Source organism: Hyperolius riggenbachi, chromosome 4 (assembly GCF_040937935.1).
Source record: "Hyperolius riggenbachi isolate aHypRig1 chromosome 4, aHypRig1.pri, whole genome shotgun sequence".
In the NCBI taxonomy this organism is placed as follows: Eukaryota; Metazoa; Chordata; class Amphibia; order Anura; family Hyperoliidae; genus Hyperolius; species Hyperolius riggenbachi.
Genome location: NC_090649.1, coordinates 457,580,906 through 457,603,939, shown reverse-complemented (window position 1 = coordinate 457,603,939; position 23,034 = coordinate 457,580,906). Strand labels below are relative to the sequence as shown.

Here is a 23,034-nt window from a genome sequence, read left to right as displayed (position 1 = left end):
GCATGCAAATCTTATGCAGATTATATGCAGCTTGAATTTGAGTCAATCCAGACCAGGAGGAATTGCATGTGATGATGTGATTGGTCCAATAAGAGATTGTAAAATGGAGGTGCCCAAAAATATATCAAAAAGTTTAAAAACCGATTAAAAAGAAGTTACTGTTTATACTCGAGTATAAGTCTAGAAATTTAGGTCTGATTCACTTCATAAAAGTATAGGGGTCGACTTATACACGAGTCACTGGCAACACTGAGCACACTGAGGTATGTGTGTACTAATAGTGACATTCCCATTTGCAGAAATTTACCCTTTGGTAAGCGACATTTTCTTGATAAAAGAAATGCCAAGAAAACACAGGTCTGAAAGGCCTGGTCACAACAATTAACAAGGAAAGTGGCAGGGGGTTGCACAAAAGGGAGTGAATAATTGCAGCACTTGGGGGCCTGGAGGAGTTATTGGCTGCACTTTAAGGGACAGGAGGGGTTAATGGCTGCAATACTGTATGCAGTGCAGTCCCCAGGAGCAGCCATTAACTTTGCTGGGTAGACTTATACTTGAGTCAATAAAAAATTCCAACTTAAGAAGGTTGAATATTGGAGTCGACTTATACATGAGGTCGACTTGTAATTGAGTATATACGGTAGGTGTTGGCTTGCTTACCCTTACAGAAGATAACGGGTCTATTTGACAATATTAAATAGCAAAATAGACAATGCATTTCACGGTGTATACACAGCTTCTTCGGGTCAATAGGAGTTCCTTTTTATAAGCTACAGAGAACTCAGTGCACTGCATAAGAGGCCCTCCAATTGACGTGAGGAAGAGCTTTACACACCTTGAAGTGCATTGTCTATTTTTATATTTAATAAAAACTGTGAAATTGAGCACTTCTTCTGTGAAGGTAAGCCAACGCCTACCTTTTAAACTTTTTTTTTTTTCAATTTTATTTTATATTTGTTTTGGGTGTCTCAGTTTTACAGTCACTTTTGTTTCTACCCCGATTGGAGGGTTGTTTTTGAAAATTTCGTGTTATTTAACTAAAATTTAGTTTTTAGAGAAGCGACCACACATTGAATTCAAAGGCTGAGTGGGGACAGCACTTTGCCACAAGCGTTCTAACATTGCGAATTGGGCAATCACAGAGTGCGTGTATTCAAAACCTCGATATCTGGAACTTAGGCAGCTGGAAGTCTCCACTAACTGGCATGCCTGATGGATGGCGGGGGCAGTTTTTTTTTTTTTGGGGGGGGGGGAGAGTTGAAGGTTTTAAAATACTTACCAAGTCTCCAGCGATGTCTTGTAGTGTCACTGAAGCTCCTAGCGGCGGGTCACACGCTGGCTTACGTGCATGGAGAATCCTAGGAGCTGTATTTAGACTACAAGACATCGCTGGAGGCTCGGTGAGCATTTATGGGGGGTAGTTTGTGCTTTTTTGGGCAGTTGCTCAAACAGCCAGCAAATACATGCATCCGGCATCAGACGACCCCGCCAGTGCCAGATACCAGGGACTCTGCTGTACTACACTAGATTGGGCTCTTGGTATCCGTTTTTGTTTTCCTTTTTTTCACATATCTGAGTGATTTGTCCCAGGGGCGTATCTGCGTTATATAGAGCCTATGGAAAACGCTGAAATTGTGCCCCCCCCTCTAAAAACAGCATCCTTTCTCGTAAAATTTTTTGTGGTTGCCTGTGTTTTTTGGCTCAGGATATTGCTGAACTTACATTTTTATTCCCTCTCTGCCCTCTTTTCAAAGGCATCGTTCACATCAGGGACGTTTCTGTGCACTTTTCACAGCGCACTGCCCTGTGCGTTCTGCAAGGCATTGATTTTCCCATGTAATTAAATGTGCCTGGTTCACATCTATGCGCTGCGCTGAGCAGCATTACAAAAACGTAGTGTTGCTTGCATTTCTGTGCGCTGAGCTGTAAAGCGCAAATCAATGCAAGTGAATGGGTGCGCTTTTTAAGCGCATAGACACGCATGCGTTTCTTTACCTCTAATTGGAAAATAAAATACATTTACATATGAAAACAGCGCTTTATTGACAACTGCTACTGCTACAATAAGCAAAAAGTGCTTTAAAGAAGCGCAGCGCCAACACACAGAAACGCGCACAAGCGCATGCATTTTTTACCACGCGCTTTCACGCGTTACTTAGCGCAGCAGATGTGAACGAGGCCTAACACTAAGCTAGGTGGGCCCTGCATACATAAGAAGCCATGTTACCCAGATAACAGAATTAATCTGATCTGAGATCTGAGTGACGGGAGGCATGGGGGCAGGCACGGGGGAGCATCAAAGGCATGGGGGCCCAGCACAAGGGAAGGCATTGGGGCACAACAGGGGGCAGGCTTGGCGGCGCAACACAGGAGAAAGATTGGGGCTCATGATGCTGTGGCGCCCATGGCACGAACCATGCCTCTGCACCCCTCTAGATACTCACAACAATTACAGCACCCTGATACTGCGCTCATATGCTGAGTCAGATGTTATATAGGTCACTTCTAAAAAATGTTTTATATAAAAGATAATGAATCAAACATTCATCAAACATTCATATTACATGTGCTAAATTCTAAGTAAAACACAATAGCAGGCAGTAACCACATGTATAATGTCCTTGCTCATATAATAATTATCATGTAGGAGCGCTCTTCCTAGATGCGTGCAACCATCAAAATAAAGTTCTTCAGTAAAAATGGTTAAGCGCTGTGTGGGAAGAGGAGGTACTAGAGAGGACTGAGTCGTCAAAAATAGTAAAATGGTCCAGGTACATTGATGACCTGCTGCTATTCTGGGAGGGCACTGAATCAGATTTTATGGAGTATATACAGACACTTAACCAGAACGACCTTAACATTGAACTGAATGCTGTGTGCAGTAGAGATATGGTGGTGTTTCTGGATCTGGAGATCACAAAAGATGGTAGTGACCTCTGGACCAGAACTCACTTTAAGGATGCGGACCGGAATGGTTACATCCCAGTGGGAAGCTGCCACCATCCCCAGTGGCTTAGGGCCGTACCTAGGAGTCAGTTCCTGCGGATTCGAAGGAACTGCTCCACGGTACAAGAATACGCGTACGTTAAAAAGGGGCGATGGGAAAAAAGGGCGCCGGGTTTTTAACGGTAAACATGGATTACGTTTAAAAATGTATTTCGTTTAAAAGTAATGTTTTTAAACGTTATAAATCATTAAATAATGTGTATTAAATTGGCAATTGTAAAAACGTTAATCTTTCGTTTAAATAATGAAACGCATAATAACGTTTAAAATTTTTTTTACTAAGTAACCCTCCCTGTACCTACCCCTAACCCCTAGACCCCCCTGTTGATGCCTAAACCTAAGACCCCCCCTGTTGGTGCCTAAGTAACCCTCCCTGTACCTACCCCTAACCCCTAGACCCCCCTGTTGGTGCCTAAACCTAAGACCCCCCTGTTGGTGCCTAAACCTAAGACCCCCCTGTTAGTGCCTAAACCTAAGACCCCCCTGTTGGTGCCTAAACCTAAGACCCCCCTGTTGGTGCCTAAACCTAAGACCCCCCTGTTAGTGCCTAAACCTAAGACCCCCCTGTTGGTGCCTAAACCTAAGACCCCCTGTTGGTGCCTAAACCTAAGACCCCCCTGTTGGTGCCTAAACCTAAGACCCCCCTGTTGGTGCCTAAACCTAAGACCCCCCTGTAATTGTTTTCGTTTAAAAATAATGTAAAAAAAAAAGTATAAAAAAAAAAAGTAATGTTTTTCGTTTAAAAATAATGTTTGGGAAAAATATTGTACTGGTTTTCGTTTAAAAATAATATTTAAACATGTATAAATCATTAAATAATGTGTAATCATGAGAAACAGTAATAAAACATTAAGTCTCCGGGCGCCGCTTTTAAAACGTTAGTTTTCTCCGGCGCCCTTTTTTCCTACCGGGCGCCCATTAAACGATATTTATTATAGAAGTGAATGGCGGCGCCCGATTTGTCCACTAGCCTCAGGCGCCCGAATTTACTGTTTCCCAAGAATACCACCAACAATCCAGTAGGCTGGCCCAGCGATTTCTGGATAAGGGGTATAGGAAGGGCGAAATAGAGGCAACCAGAAGAGAGGTGGCGGAAATAGAACGGGCAAGTACTTTTACTAAAAGATCGCAGAACAGAGATGGAATGGATTTTGGTTTTCTTACAGATTTCAATAAACAGTTTAGAAAAGTTGAGGGTGTGATCAACAAGAACTGGGGTATATTGAAGCAGGACCCCACTCTGAAAAAAGTGATCCCTGATAGACCAAAATTCTTGTACCGTAAGGCCCCAAATTTGAAGAATCACTTGGCCCCGAGCTGTGTCAACCCCCCGGGTAGGCCCCTTAACCCCTGGCAGGCAGGGGCGTATCTACAGGGGTGCACATAGGGCACCTGCCATGGGCGCCCCTCCCCCTCACCTGGGGGGGCGCATCCCCATTAATCATTACATCACCCCTTTAAGTCTGTTTCTGCGCCGAGTGCTGGCATGCATGGATGCGCCTTCCCAAATAGCTGGGCTGCCTGTCTCACCGCCAGCGCTGTTTTGTATTGTGCCGCCCGCCCGGCGCCCACAGAAGGACAGAGCGAGCGGGACTGTTTCAGCGTGGGCTTTCCTTCACTTCCGCCGGTCTGATCCTCCCCGCTGCGCTGCCGGCCCGCCCCCAGCATCTGTGGTTGCCATAGTAATGTCGGCTCCTCCACAGTGAGTCTACTTGCTGCCAGACAGTGCCAGTCGCAATCCTCCTCCTCCATTCGCTGTGGCTGCCAAGCTGCTCTAGACCAGATCCTCCCTGCTGGCTGCCTGCTGCTCTTCTTCCCAGCGTGATGGTCGCCATAGCAACAGCGGCCAGGCCAGTGCCACTTGCTGCGTCTGTCATCCCCTGCGATCCCCCTCCTGATTGGCTGCCATACCGCTGGGGCTGATGGGGAGGGAGAGGAGGAGAGACAGTGCGTGTATGTAGCACTGCAGCAGGCGGTCACTTCATCCCCCTTCCTTTTGCAAGTCTCCCTGGCAACCCCATCTTGTTCTCATTCTGCCTGCCGGAAGCCATCAATAATGTAAGTAGGTGCAGGCATAGCTTGTGTGGGGAGAGGGGTGGGCTGGCTGTGCAAGAGGAACTTGCAATATAACCCCTGCCGCATTCTGCTATATGTCCCCACAGGGCCTCTTTATTGCATTCTGCTTTATGTCACTACAGGGCCTCTTTACTGCATTCTGCTATATGTCACTACAGGGCCTCTTTACTGCATTCTACTATATGTCACTACAGGGCCTCTTTACTGCATTCTACTATATGTCACTACAGGACTTCTTTACTGCATTCTGCTATATGTCACTACAGGGCCTCTTTACTGCATTCTACTATATGTCACTACAGGGCCTCTTTACTTGCATTCTACTATATGTCACTACAGGGCTTCTTTACTGCATTGTGCTTTATGTCACTATAGGGCCTCTTTACTGCATTGTGCTATATGTCACTACAGGGCCTCTTTACTGCATTCTGCTTTATGTCACTACAGGGCCTCTTCACTGCATTCTGCTATATGTCACTACAGGGCCTCTTTACTGCATTCTGCTATATGTCACTACAGGGCCTCTTTACTGCATTCTGCTTTATGTCACTACAGGGCCTCTTCACTGCATTCTGCTATATGTCACTACAGGGCCTCTTTACTGCATTCTGCTTTATGTAACTACAGGGCCTCTTTACTGTATTGTGCTATATGTCACTACAGGGCCTCTTTACTGCATTTTGCTATATATCACTACAGGACCTCTTGCTATCCTTGTAATTTGGGGGGATCGGGCTGGCTGTGCAAGAGGAGCTTACAATCTAACCCCTGCCACACTTGGCTAGGCTACCTAATTATTTGATTTTGATGCCCCTGAATGTAATGCTTATTGTGAGGCACCTGGCTACTGAATTACATATAGGATACATATTGTATCAGGAGGTGTGTAACTACTTAATAAAAACTACTAATTACATTTTTAGTTGGAGGCAGTGACTACTTAATAAATTATCTGGAGGCATGTGACTACTTGGTGGTGGGGGGGGGCGCAATCTCAGTGTTTGCCATGGGCGCTATATTGCCTAGATACGCCTCTGCTGGCAGGAGGATGGGTTCTATCCTTGCAGAAGCTGTAGAGCCTGTGAGGAAGGACTAACATCTAGATGTAAAGAGGTGCAATCCTCTAGTACTGGAAGGACCTACAAAATTAAAGGGTTCATCACGTGTCGAACAAAGTATGCTGTATACCTAATCACTTGTGGATGTGGTCAGCAATATGTAGGGCGTACCACCAGGGCCCTACATAAAAGGTGGGGTGAACACATATGTAATTCTGCTAAAGGTTTTTTGAAACACAACTTGTCCAAACACGTGGGTGAAAAACACAACTGTGATATCAAAACCCTAAAAATATGTGGGATTGAAAAACTAGTCCCTAACTGGAGAGGGTGCAATCGAGAAAGGAGGATATCTCAGCTAGAAACTGAATGGATACATAAAATGAACACGTTGGTTCCTGTGGGTCATAATGTAGATATAGATTTAAACTGTTTTATAGTTAATGGGTAACATTGGTCAGCTGGGGAGGACTGCTATTAGGATGGGTGGTGGGGGGGAGGGGGGGGGGTATGTGAGGAAAAGGGGAATCACCTAAAGGAATGGAGAATGGGGGTATATAACACTTATGATAAGAAGAGTGATATGTGGAAAGGGCATGGAGCCTATGAGTATGCTAGTGCACGCACAAAAATTCTAAATATGACACCATGCTAAGGGTATGCAGGGGTTGCTGTATAAAATCATGTAAAGGGTATGTAGGGGTTGCTGCATGAAGCTATAAATCTGCATAGGAACAGTGAGATAGGAGGAATTCAAATCCCAGCAGCCTATAGACCTGCTGCAGTATTAGCTAATAGGTAAATATGACACCATGCTAAGGGTATGCAAGGGTTGCTGCATAATATCATGTAAAGGGTATGCAGGGGTTGCTGCATGAAGCTAAGAATCTGCATAGAAACAGTGAGATAGGAGGAATTCAAATTCCCAGCAGCCTATAGACTTGCTGCATTATTGCACAGAGCGAGGGGGGGCGGATCCTAGGCCTCCAATCAGTTCGGAATAGGATCTAGCTATGAGCTTGATTATGGAACGCAGGTGCATAGCTCGCAGAATAGAGGATAAAGGATGTCACTCTCCGTGCCTCCGTAGCCCCTGAGGAGTTGCTAGGGCAACGAAACGTTGGGCGGAGCCACGAAGTGACGTCACAGCGCACAACGCTCGCTGGACGCGGCGGGATTGTCTGTGTGCAGCAGGCTCGGTATCTTTTAGAGCACTAGCCAGTAAGCTATTGCGGAGAGGGACGCTAAATGACAAAGGCGTGCGCCTTGTCACCAGCTTAGTGCATCTCATCTCTGCATACCCCTGTACCTGGAATCAGGTAGCTTGTAAAACAAGGGGCTGGCTGTGTTTTTTCATTTTTGATGAAGTTTTCTGACCCAATGAGTGGTTATACACCACTGATCTGTTTTAAACATTTTTAAAAATAAACTGGTACGCTTTTACGCGATGTGGAATCCGCTTTTTGCTTACACAGACTGGGAATAGCCAAGAGAGGACTGCCAGAGAGGCTGCGGGGTGGCCAATACCCCGAATGCGAGCATTGGCCTTGGAGGCCTAGAAGTCTGGTGAGTCTCTCCCCGAAGGGGGGGCTTTTTCATTATATGACATATTTGCTGTGTCTAAGAAGGAACAGGCAGAGAAGAGCGCTTAACCATTTTTACTGAAGAACCCCTCTAGATACGCCTCTGATTGGTACAATAACTTGGATTCAATGGGCTTGATTCACAAAGCGGTGCAAACTGTTTAGCACGGGAGTGCTAAACAGTTAGCACATGAAGTGCTTTTCGCTGACTTTTGCGCGCGCAAAGTTGCCGCGATTCGCGCGATCGCGGACTTTTGCACGTGCAATTTGCACGAAAAGCACTTCACGTGCTAACTGTTTAGCACTCCCGTGCTAAACAGTTTGCACCGCTTTGTGAATCAAGCCCATTGTGTACACAAGTTGGAAAAATGAACATCTCCTTGTCGGCATTTAGGACTGAATATAATTTTTTTTTTTTTTTTACGTTTGACAGCCTCTGATGACAGCTTGATTTTTACTGTATGTGTTCTTTGAGCGATTGCCAAGTGACATTCCTCGTCAGTGTGAATTTATACGCCCAGTAAAAGTGTAATGATATAATAATGCTATATAAAGATGTAAGGTGGCTGTCTAGGAACAGCTCAGGCCTCAGGAGAGATTTACTCGCGTTCTCCGGGGTCAGAGATGATTGGATGACATAACAGAATCCACACACCCAGTTCAGAGTTCAGACTCATTATAAACTGAATCAGATATAAAAGCAAAACAGCTACCCTGTTGCATGTGTTTTTACACATCATTCTGCTCATCGCATGTGTTTTGGTTTTTTTCATGCATTTTTGTGTATTGCAAATAGTTTAAATCAGTGGTGCGCAACCTTTTTTGGCCCGAGGGCCGAACTTCAAATCAAGAAAAATCTCGAGGGCCGGAACACATGCATACAAAATTTCAAAAAGAACACTGGTCCGCTTCAATGTCTCCACAGTTTATTGAGGACTTATCCCAAGACAGAACAAAAATGCTGACATGTTTCGGACCCAACCTGGTCCTTAATCATAGTGGCTATGATTAAGGACCAGGTTGGGTCCGAAACATGTCAACATTTTTGTTCTGTCTTGGGATAAGTCCTCAATAAACTGTGGAGACATTAAAGCGGACCAGTGTTCTTTTCTACATTTTCATACTGGCCTGGGCTGCTTGGGTCCAGCTCTGTCTCCTAGCTGGGTGTAGCGGTATACTTTCCTCTTTTTCCATACAAAATTTCGATGTAAAACTTTTAACGTTTTTCTAGTAACAGTTAACATGGTGTTGGAAATGGAAAGAAAACGACAATATAAGAATTGTTGTACTCACCATTTGATGCAGCAATGGTATCAGAGTCCAGTACAGTACCTGGGTGTATGCACAGGGCAGATTAATGCAGCAATGGTATCAGAGTCCAGTGCTGGCTGAGGAGGCTGTCAGCTCTGCTGAGGAGAAACAGAGGCCTAATTACCCACACGTGGCCTGCAGTGTGCTGGCTGAGGAGGCTGTCAGCTCTGCTGAGGAGAAACAGAGGCCTAATTACCCACACGTGGCCTGCAGTGTGCTGGCTGAGGAGGCTGTCAGCTCTGTGTGGGGCTGAGGAGGCTGTCAGCTCTGTGTGGGGCTGAGGAGGCTGTCAGCTCTGTGTGGGGCTGAGGAGGCTGTCAGCTCTGTGTGGGGCTGAGGAGGCTGTCAGCTCTGTGGGGGGCTGAGGAGGCTGTCAGCTCTGTGTGGGGCTGAGGAGGCTGTCAGCTCTGTGTGGGGCTGAGGAGGCTGTCAGCTCTGTGTGGGGCTGAGGGGGCTGTCAGCTCTGCGTGGGGCTGAGGGGGCTGTCAGCTCTGCGTGGGGCTGAGGACGGAGGCTGTCAGCTCTGTGTGGGGCTGAGGACGGAGGCTGTCAGCTCTGTGTGGGGCTGAGGACGGAGGCTGTCAGCTCTGTGTGGGGCTGAGGAGGCTGTCAGCTCTGTGTAGGGCTGAGGAGGCTGTCAGCTCTGTGTGGGGCTGAGGAGGCTGTCAGCTCTGTGTGGGGCTGAGGAGGCTGTCAGCTCTGTGTGGGGCTGAGGAGGCTGTCAGCTCTGTGTGGGGCTGAGGGGGCTGTCAGCTCTGTGTGGGGCTGAGGGGGCTGTCAGCTCTGCGTGGGGCTGAGGACGGAGGCTGTCAGCTCTGTGTGGGGCTGAGGACGGAGGCTGTCAGCTCTGTGTGGGGCTGAGGAGGCTGTCAGCTCTGTGTAGGGCTGAGGAGGCTGTCAGCTCTGTGTGGGGCTGAGGACGGAGGCTGTCAGCTCTGTGTGGGGCTGAGGAGGCTGTCAGCTCTGTGTGGGGCTGAGGAGGCTGTCAGCTCTGTGTGGGGCTGAGGAGGCTGTCAGCTCTGTGTGGGGCTGAAGGGGCTGTCACAGCGTGTGCCCCGGTGTCTGCCCACGGTGTCCTGCAGAGGAGGAGAGGATCGGGTGGTATTGCGTAGTTATAGTATCGGCACTCGGCAGGTATTGCGTAGTCCCGCGCATACACCAGCGTGTGCTCCGTATTCAGCCCCGGGTAGCGCTGGGATATTTAGAAAGCCTCGTTCATTGGTTACTGCAGAAACCTTCCTCCAATAGGAATTAGGCTGATTTCTATTGGAGGAAGGTTCCTGCAGTAACCTATGAGCGAGGCTTTCTAACTATCCCAGTGCTACCCGGGGCTGAATACGAGCACACGCTGGTGTATGCGCGGGACTACGCAATACCACTCGATCCTCTCCCCCTCTGCAGGACACCACCGCGCGGGCCACAGAAACTGGCCTCGCGGGCCACAAATGGCCCGCGGGCCGTAGGTTTGGCACAGCTGGTTTAAATGATACCTATAAAGAGAGGAATATGGAGGCTGATATATTTATTTCCTTTTAACCACTTCAGCATCACAGTTTTTTTCCCCTTCAGAACCGAGCAATTTTCACATCACGCTCCTCCCATTTATATGCCAATAACTTTATCGCCACTTACCACACTTAAAGAGTAACTGTTAGCCCCAAAAATCAAATTTAAATCTCTATTGCAATGTTTTAATTACTTTGTAAGGGAGCCAAAAAGGCAATGCAGAAGTTAAAAAGCAATCTAATTTTTTTTACTGTGTAGCCTTTTCCCCAAGCTCCTAAGGAGGACGCAAAGCCGCATAACAGATACTGCAGAGCATGCAGAGCATGCCCATGTCTGCCCGACCCCCCTCTGCCCCCCAGGACCAGGTGCCCATGTCTGCCCGACCCCCCTCTCCCCCCCAGGACCAGGTGCCCATGTCTGCCCGACCCCTCTCCCCCCCCAGGACCAGGTGCCGATGACTGTCCTCTCGCCCCCCCCCCCCCAAGAGCCGATGTCTGTCCGACCCCCCAGGACCAGGTGCCGATATCTTCTCACCCCAACAGCTGACACGGAGAGAGAGCGGGAGCGGAGTACATCTACACACTTCCAGCGCCGCCACCGCAGAGCAGCCGCCGCCGTGCATCTCTCTCCTGCTCGTGATTCTCTCACATGTGACTCGGCGGCGGCTGCTCTGCGGTGGCGGCGCTGGAAGTGTGTAGATGTACTCCGCTCCCGCTCTGTCTCCGTGTCAGCTGTTGGGGTGAGAAGATATCGGCACCTGGTCCTGGGGGGTCGGACAGACATCGGCTCTTGGGGGGGGGGGGGGGGGTGAGCGGACAGACATCGGCACCTGGTCCTGGGGGGGGGGAAAGGGGGTCGGGCAGACATCGGCACCTGGTCCTTGGGGGTCGGACAGACATCGGCTCTTGGGGGGGGGGGGGGGGCGAGCGGACAGACATCGGCACCTGGTCCTGGTGGGGGGAGAGGGGGTCGGGCAGACATCGGCACCTGGTCCTGGGGGGGAGAGGGGGTCGGGCAGACATCGGCACCTGGTCCTTGGGGGTCGGACAGACATCGGCTCTTGGGGGGGGCGAGCGGACAGACATCGGCACCTGGTCCTGGGGGGGGGGAGAGGGGGTCGGGCAGACATCGGCACCTGGTCCTGGGGGGGAGAGGGGGGTCGGGCAGACATGGGCATGCTCTGCATGCTCTGCAGTATCTGTTATGCGGCTTTGTGTCCTCCTTAGGAGCTTGGGGAAAAGGCTACACAGTAAAAAAATTAGATTGCTTTTTAACTTCTGCATTGCCTTTTTGGCTCCCTTACAAAGTAATTAAAACATTGCAATAGAGATTTAAATTTGATTTTTGGGGCTAACAGTTACTCTTTAAAGAGACTCTGTAACAAAATTTTCAGCCTTAGTTCTTCTATCCTATTAGTTCCTTTGCCCGTTCTAATGTGGTCTGGCTTACTGCAGCCTTTCCTACTTGCACAGTGGCTGTGTTATCTCTGTTATATGATCTAATATGTTTCCTTCTGGCTCTGTCGGGCTAAGGCTTGAATGTGTGGAATGTTCAGGGCTGCTTGTGATTGGATAGAAGCGATACACACCCTCTGCAGGCCCCCTGCACACTCTGTATGACTCACACACTCTGTTTATGTGAGCCTATCACAAGCTGGTTAGTTTGTTTGTAAACACTGCCTAAAACTGTTAATTACAAGCCAGGATTGCAGCAGGGAGTGGCAGAAACAGCACAGAGGGGCACAGGAGAACATAAGGAATAGAATGGTATGCTTTTTGCTGTAAAAAATTTAGAGTACAGATTCTCTTTAATACAGTATCTATATATTATTTTTTGCGGGGCAAACTATTCTTTCTTTTGGCAGTACTCTTTACTAAAAGTTATTTTATTTTATATGCATTTTAATGGGAAGAATAAGAAAAAAAATTAATCACTTCACTTCTCACTTCACATCACTTCTCAGTTTTTAGCTATTTAGTTTAAAAATAAAATGTATTATTGTTGATGGAATCCACACCTTGTGGACAACAGTAATTTTCACATTTCAGCGCTCCTACCTTTCATTCCCCAATAACTTTATCACTACTTATCACAACAAAATGATCTATACCTTGTTTTTCATCACCAATTAGGCTTTCTTTGGGTGGTACATTATGCTATGTATTATTTTATTCTAAATGTATTTTAATGAGAATAATAAGAAAAAAAATGGAAAAAAATTCATTATTTCTCAGCTTTCGGCCATCATAGTTTTGAAATAAAACTTAAAACTGTGAATAAAAGCCACATATTGTATTTGTCCATTTGTCCCAGTTATTACAGCGTTATAAATTATATCCCTAGTACAATGTATGGTGACAATATTTTATTTGGAAATAAAGGTGCATTTTTTCAGTTTTACATCCATCCCTAATTGCAAGCACATCATTTAATAATAATATGCCCTCTTGACATGCATATTAAAATAATGTATTCCCTAATGTCTGTAGGTGTAATTTTACTATTTGGTCACAAGATGTACCTGCACATTATTTCCTATTGAATACAATAAGTACGCTAAATAGGAATGCGCGGCTGTTACTCGGAAGTAACACAGGCTTTTCATTGATGCCGGTGATCATGGGGCCTAGAGGAGAGAAGAACGAATGGGAACAAAGTTCCCATTCATTAATCTAACAATTGGCAGCGGAAGCGGTGGAAATCAGTAAGCGGGAGGAGGCGCGGCGGCACCATTTCAGAATTATCACAGTTTTTGAACAAAAACAGTGATCACTCTCACTGGACAAACACGGATTGGCTTAGGGGAATACTGGATAAATAAACTTTTAGCAAAAAATGACCCTAGACTGTGTTACAGATATTAGATTGTGAGCTCCTCTGCAGGATAGCTGAGGATGTAAATTCCTTAAAGTGGACCTGAACTCTTGCACAGGACAGATGGACAACAGATAGAAATGCACCATGAATGCATTTAGAGAGTTTAGCCTGTCTAATTCCCCCTCATCTGTGACTAATCAGAAGTTGTAATTTGATCTCTCCCCTGTGTCACCTGACTGCCACAGCAGTTAACAATATGTCTGCTTCCATGAAAGCAGGAAGTAGACACAGTGAAGATTTATTTTAGGATATGTATCAGCTGTAACAAAGAAATGTTTTTCTTTAAAGGTTATAATGCTGTTGTGTATCTTTTAAAGCGGAGAGGAAGTTCTGAGTTCAGGTCCGCTTTAAGAAACTCTGTGAAATGCCACAGAACCTGTATACTTGTATAATTATACTAACGAGCTCCATTAGGATAGCTGTACATTAGGCTGCTTGCGTGTATGAGAACCACTTTGTAAACAAGAACTTCCAGTTTTCCAAACCGCTGAGACCCGCTGAGTCTGGATCATCTTTCCTTTACTGAACCTGAGGGCTGCAAATTGGAAATGCTTTGCATTCTGCTGACACCTGTCCCTTTGTGCAGAGATAAACAGTCATGTGACATTATTATGACCACCTGCTGACATCCAGAATATTCGCCTCTGGTAGCACGAACGTTGGATGGCAGCCTGGCGCCATGGGAGTAACTCGGTGAGATGCTGGACGGTTGCAATTTGCTGGAGAGTTGTAGAAGGCAGTGCATGCGACAGCTGCTGGCGGTTGCATAGTGGTGAATCGAGGTGTACCTGCAGGGACGCCATCAGAAGTTATCGGGCCCCTAAACTGGGCAAATCTACTGGGCCCCCCTCACTCCCCTCCGCCCCAACATGGCCAATCACAATCTTGCAGGCCTGAACACCAGTGGTGCTCATCAGCTTTTTTTGGGCGATCACGAGGATGTAATCGTCATTAGCAGGGCCGGCCCGCTCATGAGGCGGGGTGAAACTTTTGCCTCAGGCGGCAAAATTCCAGGGGCGGCACCCGCCCGTCCGTGGGTGCGGTGAGCCGGCCGCCGAGCTGGAGGGGTAGCTGGCAGGACGGGGGTATTGGGCCTAGCGGCGGGGAGGGGGGTCGGACCCCCCCCTCCCTCGCCTGGGTCCCCCGTGCTCCGCTCCCCTCCAGCCTTAAATACAAGCAGCCGCTATGTGTAAGAGGCACGGGCGGGTAGGACTCACCTCTTCCTCATTCCAAGCGTGCGCTCCACTGACGTCACTTCCTGCAGCGTTTTTTTTTTTTTTGCCTCAGGCGGCAAATAGTCTAGGGCCGGCCCTGGTCATTAGTGATCAGTTCTCGATCACGAACGCCGATCATGAATGCACTCGTTACCCGACTCATGATCACTAGTTGGTATTCGATATTAAAAACTCGCCGACTTTAGCGGTTAATAGCAAAGCCTCCTTGTATTCTAGAAACACCAAATTAGCCAGATATGTTAAGAAGAACATAGAGGCGCTAAGCTGACAGACCCTACACACAAGTGTTATACTCCGTTCTCATAGCCTGATGAAGTGGGTTGAACCCGCGAAACGCGTTGCAATATTGTTTGGAGTGTATGAATAAAAATCTTATATATGTTGAAAAATCAACATCTTCGCTTGTTTGTCTACGGGAGAGGTGGATCCACCCATCACCCCCCCCCCCCCCCCCCCCCCGATTTTTAAACATTTTATCTCATTTTATGCTTTTGGCGCCTCTGTTCCGTCTACACATGTTAAGAAGAACAGTGGGAACAAAAGGACAAAAATAAATGCAGTAAATGATGTATACTTTTTTCCTTTGAAACTTTAAAATCGATTTTCTCTAAAACTATAAGGTCTTTTTGAAAAAAAAAATTCCTCTTGTTCTCACTGTTCTTCTTAAAGGATACCGAAACTGACATGCGACATGATGAGAAAGACATGTGTATGTACAGTGCCTAGCACACAAATAACTATGCTGCGTTCCTTTTTTTCTCTCTCTGCCTGAAAGAGTTAAATATCAGGTATGTAAGTGGCTGACTCAGTCCTGACTCAGACAGGAAGTGACTACAGTGTGACCCTTACTGATAAGAAAATTCCAACTATAAAACACTTTCCTAGCAGAAAATGGCTTCTGAGAGCAAAAAAAAGAGGTAAAAAGGGGAATTTCTTATCAGTGAGGGTCACATTGTGGTCACTGCCTGTCTGAGTCAGGACTGAGTCAGCCACTTACATACAAGATATTTAACTCTTTCAGGCAGAGAAAGAAAAAAAGGAAGACAGCATAGTTATTTGTGTGCTAGGCACTGTACATACACATGTCTATCTTATCATGTCACATGTCAGTTCGGGTATCCTTTAACATATCTGGCAAATTTGGTGTTTCTTGCATGTAAGGGGGCTTTGCTATTAACCGTTAAAGTCGGCAGGTTTTTAGTCACTACTCGTGATTCGTGATTATATGTGGTTATTCGACTCAAAACCGCACTCCAGTCGGATATTCCTTTCTATTCGTGGTCACGAGTCAGTTTGTACACACTAATGTCTGTGTGTGTCCACTTTTCATGCACTACCATGACTGGGAGGGTTGTGTGGATTTCACAGGAGCACAACAGATCTGACTGGAAGGGTATTGAGGGAGCTGATGGACAACAGGGGGCTGGAAAGAGCCCCAGATAAGTAAAAATACTTATTTTAATCACTAACTGACTAAGGTGGATGAGCATGTTGTCAACTCTCACCACATTAATTGGCAGCCAGAAGGACAGACAGGGACAGGGACAGACTGCAGCTGGGGCCCGTTTGTGGCACAGTTCGCAAGGCCCCAGATTAACTCAGGCCCCATACAGCAGTCCCCCCTGTGATGCCATGAAGGCCCAGGCCGCCCTGCGTACCTGAGGCAAATCTAATGTAAAAAAACATACTTACTAGAGATGGCTAGAACCTCCGATTTTAGGTTCGCGAACCTCGAACGCGAACTTCCGCAAAAGTTCGGTTCGCGCAAACTTTCGCGTACCGCAATAGACTTCAATGGGGAGGCGAACTTTGAAAACTAGAAACATTTATGCTGGCCACAAAAGTGATGGAAAAGATGTTTCAAGGGGTCTAAAACCTGGAGGGGGGCATGGCGGAGTGGGATAGACGCCAAAAGTCCCTGGGAAAAATCAGGATTTTACGCACAGCAGCGTTTTAAGGGCAGAAATCACATTGCATGCTAAATTGGAGGCCTAAAGTGCTTTAAAACATCTTGCATGTGTATACATCAATTAGGTAGTGTAATTAGTGTACTGCTTCACACTTACAGACTAAACTAACTGTGTGACGCACCGCAAACAGCTATTTGTGTAGTGACGGCCGTGCTGGACTGGTGCGCACCATGGCGAGAGTGCAGGCTATGGCGGTTTTCACTCCCATATGGTCGGGCTGAGGTAGCTGAATGACAGAACAACAGTGACTGAGTGTCCAGCTGATCGAATTTGGTCTGTCCACAATGAAGCAACGACCTTATTATCTATCTTCTCGGGTCAGGTGTGCCCCCCAACACACTAATTAAGCCGGTCATTGTGATACGCAAGCCCCTTCACCACGGCAAGGTAACGATCGCGAAGGGGAATATACACAAGTACATGCCTTTTGTTTTGTTGTTGCAGCCGCAGTGCAGCCAGAAAAATTAGGCAGGCATGTACACGCACCAGAACAATTATTATAGCGGCCTTAAAAATTCAAGAATCTGCCTGGAGTCCTGGACCCTGTTGGTGGTGACGGAGAAGGCAGTCAAGCGGCCTGTGGGCAGATATGCTGTGTGGGGAGCGATTTAGTCTTGGGGCAGGCCTGAGCGTGCTTTGCAGAATAGGCATCCATGGTCAGATGGACCCTTGACCCAACGCTGTGTGCCATAGATGTCACCACTTGCCTTTCAACATCACGGTACAGTTTGGGTATCGCCTTTTTTGAGAAATAATTTTGTGATGGTATCTTACACTGCGGTGTGTGGCTTTGCTTTTGTGTGCTGCTTTTCCTCAGGTGGTCATCCCATTGCAGTTTGTGCTTTGTAATCATGTGCCTTCGTAAGATAGTTGTCCCTACGCGGGTCTTGGTCTTTCCACGGCTCAATTTTCAGTGGCAGAGAGTACAGATGGCATTGCTCTCATCTGAAGCAGACATACAAAATAATTTCCACATCGCTGAGCCCTGGGATGGTGGCACTTTGGTGATGGCTGCCTACGGAGTGTTAAGTAGGGTGGCAGAATCAGAGCAGAGGAGGAAGATATGTCATGCTTCCGTGTGGAAGCTGAGGAAGATGTGGTGTTCTGTGTTATAGTGAACTACGTCCTGACAATATTGGGGGTTGATGGCACGTGCCTTCTTCTGAACACTACTTTGGTGGAGGGCCGCACGAAATCACGACAGCGCGACCTCGAACAGACCTGCCAGGTGGCCTGCCTCTGGCTCTGCCTCTTGTTTTGTTCATATTGGGGGGGATGAAGTTAAAAGTATGCACTGACTTGACTAATACAATGTATGGTTACACAGGTGTAGTTAACAGGTAAGCACGGACTGGTATATAAAACAGCGTGCAGTCACACAGGTACCCTGAACAGGTAGTATTACAAATGTGCAGCTGTCACACACACAGGTACCGTGAACAGGTGAAGTGACTGGTATATAACACTGCTTGCGGTCACATAGGTAGGTGCACTGAACAGGTATGCAGTGATTGGTATTACAAATGTGCAGCTGTCACACACACACACAGGTACCGTGAACAGGTGCAGTGACTGGTATATAATATAACACTGCGTGTGGTCACGTAGGTAGGTGCACTGAACAGGTATGCAGTGATTGGTATTACAAATGTGCAACTGTCACACACACAGGTACCGTGAACAGTTAGTCACTGACTGAGTGTTCTGGGCCTGGCAGTGGCACAGTAGGAATTACCAAGGGGCCAAGGGCCAGCTGCGACTGACTGACAGGGCTGTATATGCAAGTGTCTGTGGGACACACACACACACACACAAAAATAGATCACAAGAACAACATTAGCTCTCAAAAGAGCTGATGAGGGGTGCTTTTTAGCAATAAGTATCAGCAAGGAGCAAGCTAACAAGCCTAACAAGAGCCTAACTAAGCTTTCCCTATGTCTCTGCAGCAAGCTCTCCCTTCTCTAATTACTGCAGCCACACGAGTGAGGGAAATGGCCGATGCTGCCTGCCTTTTAAAAGGGGGGGGGGGGTCCAGGAGGGAGTGTAGCCTGATTGGCTACCATGTGTCTACTGACTGTGATGTAGAGGGTTAAAGTTGACCCTAATGATGTAGTATAGGGGGTGGGTCCAACTGTGCCTATGCAGCAGGATGCTATTGCAGACAGAAACACGAAGAAGGAGATGTGTGGCCAGGCATGCGCAGGCAAAGTGAGCCTGTCGAGCGAAAACGAAGCTATCTGGCGGCGTGGGACAGGAGGATCCGCGAGTGACTGCGAGGGCACGGGACGGCTGTCGGGTGCTGGTAGAAGCCCCAGGTGAGTAAACTGATTTTTTTAATTGAAAGCTTAAGTATCCCTTTAAAAATGGCGCCAACCCAGGAAGAACTTCTGGGTCAGTGCTTCATCTGTGTGCATGGCAAATTATAAACACCAGAGGGCAAGCTTAGTGAAGTGTGAATGGGATGGTCAAAAAGGCTAGTGGAGGGACGTAAGTGGGACTGGCTAAAGCCTCAAGCTTGCTTCTTCCTGTGAAAAAGTTTGACTTTCTCTGAAAGTCAAACTTTTCTATCAGTAATTATGGGGATTGAGAAGAGTGCACAAGACAACGGACAGCGCACAGAGGTACGTACAGCCCTTCCGACCATACCGCTGTGCTTAGTTTATATTATGTAGTTCGAGTGAGGTATCCTTTAAAGAGAACCTGTGATAAAAGGAAAGAAGAAATGTATACATTCCTGGGGCTTCCTTCAGCCCCCTTCAGGCTCATCGGTCCCTCACTATCCTCTTTTGCCTCCTGGACCACCGCTATGGCTCCTGGTAATTCAGCCAGTCGGGTCGTAGAGCACATGTGCGGCAAGGCCAGGCACACCCCGTCATGCTCCAAATGCCGGAAGCACTCTGCGCCTGCGGGAGCGCAACGGGGGAGCGTGCAGCAAGACTGCACCTGCTCAACTGGCTTCACTTGGCGAATTACCGGGAGCTATTAGCTGTAGCAGAGGATCCAGGACATGAAAGAGGACGGCAATAGACCGATGAGCCTGAAGGGGGCTGGAGGAAGCCTCAGGTGTGTATAAATGTCTTCTTTCCTTTGATCTCGGGTACACTTTAAGTAAAGGTCACAGCAGGTGAATAAATTGTGCTGCCCAAGTCTGTGGGAGACACAAAAGAAAGTGTTGGGTGAGCTTGCCAAAATGAAAACCACTGTTTACAATGGACTGGGCCATTAAAAGGAATTTTATAAACAAATACACTACTATTTACAGAGGATTGAGAAAAGAATCACCACCTTTTAAAATATATAATATATACACGAAAATAACTTTCCACCTGTTGTTAATCAATGCAACTTATAGCACCCACGCAGATATAATAATGACAGGCTTGAGTCTGTGGGGGACCTTCTCCACCAACTTACCCTTAGACTGTGCAATATGTACCCACTGTTCTATACAGAACTCTGGGGTGGCCATTGGTGGACTGCAATACCTATTGCAGTAATGGTGTTATATAGCTCTAGTGCAAGGATGTCAAACCGTTCCTTCAAGGGCCGAGGTCCTCACACATTTTTTGACACAGGCACAGCTCGAATAAATTGATGGGTCTGAATCAGGAAAGGCGTGGTCCATCAGGTAGAACACATTCCTCTCTTTCTCAGACCATCCTAAACACTGGCATGGATCTGGCCCTCCAGGCCTGGAGTTTGACACCTGTGTTCTAGTGGTTTTCCCATTGCATGCTCTATAAACTGAAATATCAGCTTTCAGCCATATTTAGCATATTTATTTATTTAGGCTGGATTGGTAGAGAACAGGACATACGCATCATCTGACCTAGAAATGTGGACAGGTAAGATGCTTTGATCAGAATGTGCCCATGTCCAGCGCTCTGACACTTGTGCTTTTATCTACAGATGTGAACCTTCTTTGTTCTACTTGTTACATTTTTAGAATAGTTTTTGCATTTTTTCCTGTGTACAAAGTTATTTTAGAAAGGCAAAGGTGTGTTGGTTGAGATTATGTAAAGTGGAACTGAAATGTATAGATCAGTAATGTACCTGACACGTGTGTTAGATCAGTAATGTACCTGACACGTGTGTTAGATCAGTAATGTACCTGACGTGTGTGTGTGTGTGTGTGTGTGTGTGTGTTTTGGGGGCAGTGCACAGTGTTGTTTTATATAAAAAATGTATATCTATCTGGCTAAGTTGAGTTTTTTGTCCATGTGTCTTATTACTGTGGCTGCCATGGAATTTGCAGTGCATCCAAGAACCCCTGCTTTTCTCACCTTGGATGATGTAGGAGCCCGCCCACTTCTCTGGTGCAGCACACTCCCTGGCCCTCCATTTTTTTGCAGAAGCTGAGGGTGCAAAGAAAAGAGTGGGAGTCATGCAGCGACCACCTCGAGAGTGAAAGGACATGGGGGGGGGGGGGATTTAAGGAGAGTAAAGTAGCTCAGAAGAAACATTAGCATATCTGGAAGTGAGTTTCTGAGAGTGGCATAGCTAGAAATCACTAGGCCCTACAGCAAATATTGGTTGCCCCTCCCCCACCATACAAAAGTGTATAAGGAAGGCCTTTGTGCCCATTGTCTCCCCACCCCTGACACACACCAGATAATAGTATAGCATTAGGTAGCCAGTGGGTTTGGAAACTAGTATTGCCCCCCAGTATTAGTAGCCAGAATTTCCGCCAGTATTAGTAGCCACTAGCCAGAGGTGCCCCCCAGTATTATTAGTCAGAATTTCCACCAGTGTTAGTAGCCAGAGGTGCCCCCCAGTATTAGGTAGCCAGAGGTCCCCCCATGTATTAGGTAGCCAGAGGTACCTTCCCGCCGGTATTAGGTAGAACCCCCAGTATAGGTAGTGAGGGGATGCTATTCCAGTATTCGGTAGCCAGAGGGGCCACCAGTATTAGGAAGCCAGAGGTAGCCCCCACCCCAATAAATGTAGCCAGAGAAACACCAATATTAGGCAGTGGTACTAGCACCCAGTATAGGTAGCCTAAGTGAGGTCAGAACACTTATGGGTAATTCAGTATGCTGCTTTTAAATACAGGGCCAAAATAATTAGGCTAAATGTTTTACATATTTGTTATGCGTGCATGAAAAAAGGGTGCAGTGAAAAAAGGGCTTGGGGTAAAAAAAAGGGGAATTTCTTATCAGTGAAGGTCTTCACTGATAATAATTTCCCCCTTTTTTACCCCCTTTCTTGCTCTCAGAAGCCATTTTCTGCTAGGAAAGTGTTTTATAGTTGGAATTTCTTATCTGTAAGGGTCACACTGTAGTCACTTCCTGTGTGAGTCGGGACTGAGTCAGCCACTTACATGCCTGATATTTAACTCTTTCAGGCAGAGAAAGGAAAAAAAGGAACACAGCATAGTTATTTGTGTCACTGCACAGAGAATTAAATGTGTGCATTAAACACCAAGTGAACACCTGACATAACTGGCTGAGCAAATTTGGCCTGATTGGCTATTCATGAGGCAATGCTCATGCAAATATGCATTTGCTTTCGCATGCCAACTAATGCAGGGTCCATTGAACCAATGCCGCCAAGCGGTTGCCCTGCGGGAATTAGTTCATGCTTCAATAGCACTATCCAGGAGCGCCACGAGGAGGCTTCCCAATGCCCCCATACAACCGGGGGACCGCGGGGTCCCAGGCGCTCTCACTGCCTGGGAACCACAGCAGCACCCCGGAGGGGAAGGCTGGGTGGCGCAGGCGACCCCCCCCCAAGCGTGGCCAGCGCCGGGGAGAGCCATCCGCACCTTTCACCTCCCAATATTTAAAAACAGGCACTTACCTTAATGCCATTGCGTTCTGCTGCTGAGCATAGCTTGGGTGCAACACATTTGAAAAGGAAAGGAATGAGGCATGGGTCACACCGAGCTTTGGAGCTCAGGGCTGGCTCACACACTGCACTCCAAGGGGGGTGGAGGACAGGCACTGACAGCCCACTCCAGGACTCACACTACCTAGGGGGGCATTGGGAAGCCTCCTTGTGGCGCTCCTGGATAGTGCTATTGAAGCATGAACTAATTCCCGCAGGGCAACCGCTTTGCGGCATTGGTTCAATGGACCCTGCATTAGTTGGCATGCGAAAGCAAATGCATATTTGCATGAGCATTGCCTCATGAATAGCCAATCAGGCCAAATTTGCTCAGCCAGTTATGTCAGGTGTTCACATGGTGTTTAATGCACACATTTAATTCTCTGTGCAGTGATTTGTGAATGTCTTTCCCTTGGAGGCGGGTGGCGGATGGCTCATTCCAGGTAGTGTGAGTCCTGGAGTGGGCTGTCAGTGCCTGTCCTCCACCCCCCTTGGAGTGCAGTGTGTGAGCCAGCCCTGAGCTCCAAAGCTCGGTGTGACCCATGCCTCATTCCTTTCCTTTTCAAATGTGTTGCACCCAAGCTAT

The 23,034-nt window shown here is 47.3% G+C and overlaps 1 protein-coding gene across 14 annotated transcripts in view; it reads left to right on the top strand.

Moving 5' to 3' along the window:
- Window positions 1–23,034, top strand: part of LOC137504402 (calpain-13-like) — a 232,546-nt gene that overhangs the window by 14,940 nt on the left and 194,572 nt on the right. For 11 of the 14 annotated variants that reach the window (XM_068232781.1, XM_068232780.1, XM_068232788.1 and 8 more), the window contains exons 1-2: window positions 4,693–5,064; window positions 7,616–7,706. The exons of 1 other annotated variant lie outside the window; for it this stretch is intronic. The gene's annotated coding sequence lies outside the window, so the exon portion shown is untranslated. Of the gene's footprint in view, window positions 1–4,692; window positions 5,065–7,615; window positions 7,707–23,034 lie in introns of those variants that run through there. 2 more of the 14 variants (XM_068232776.1, XM_068232777.1) reach the window with 2 other exon arrangements.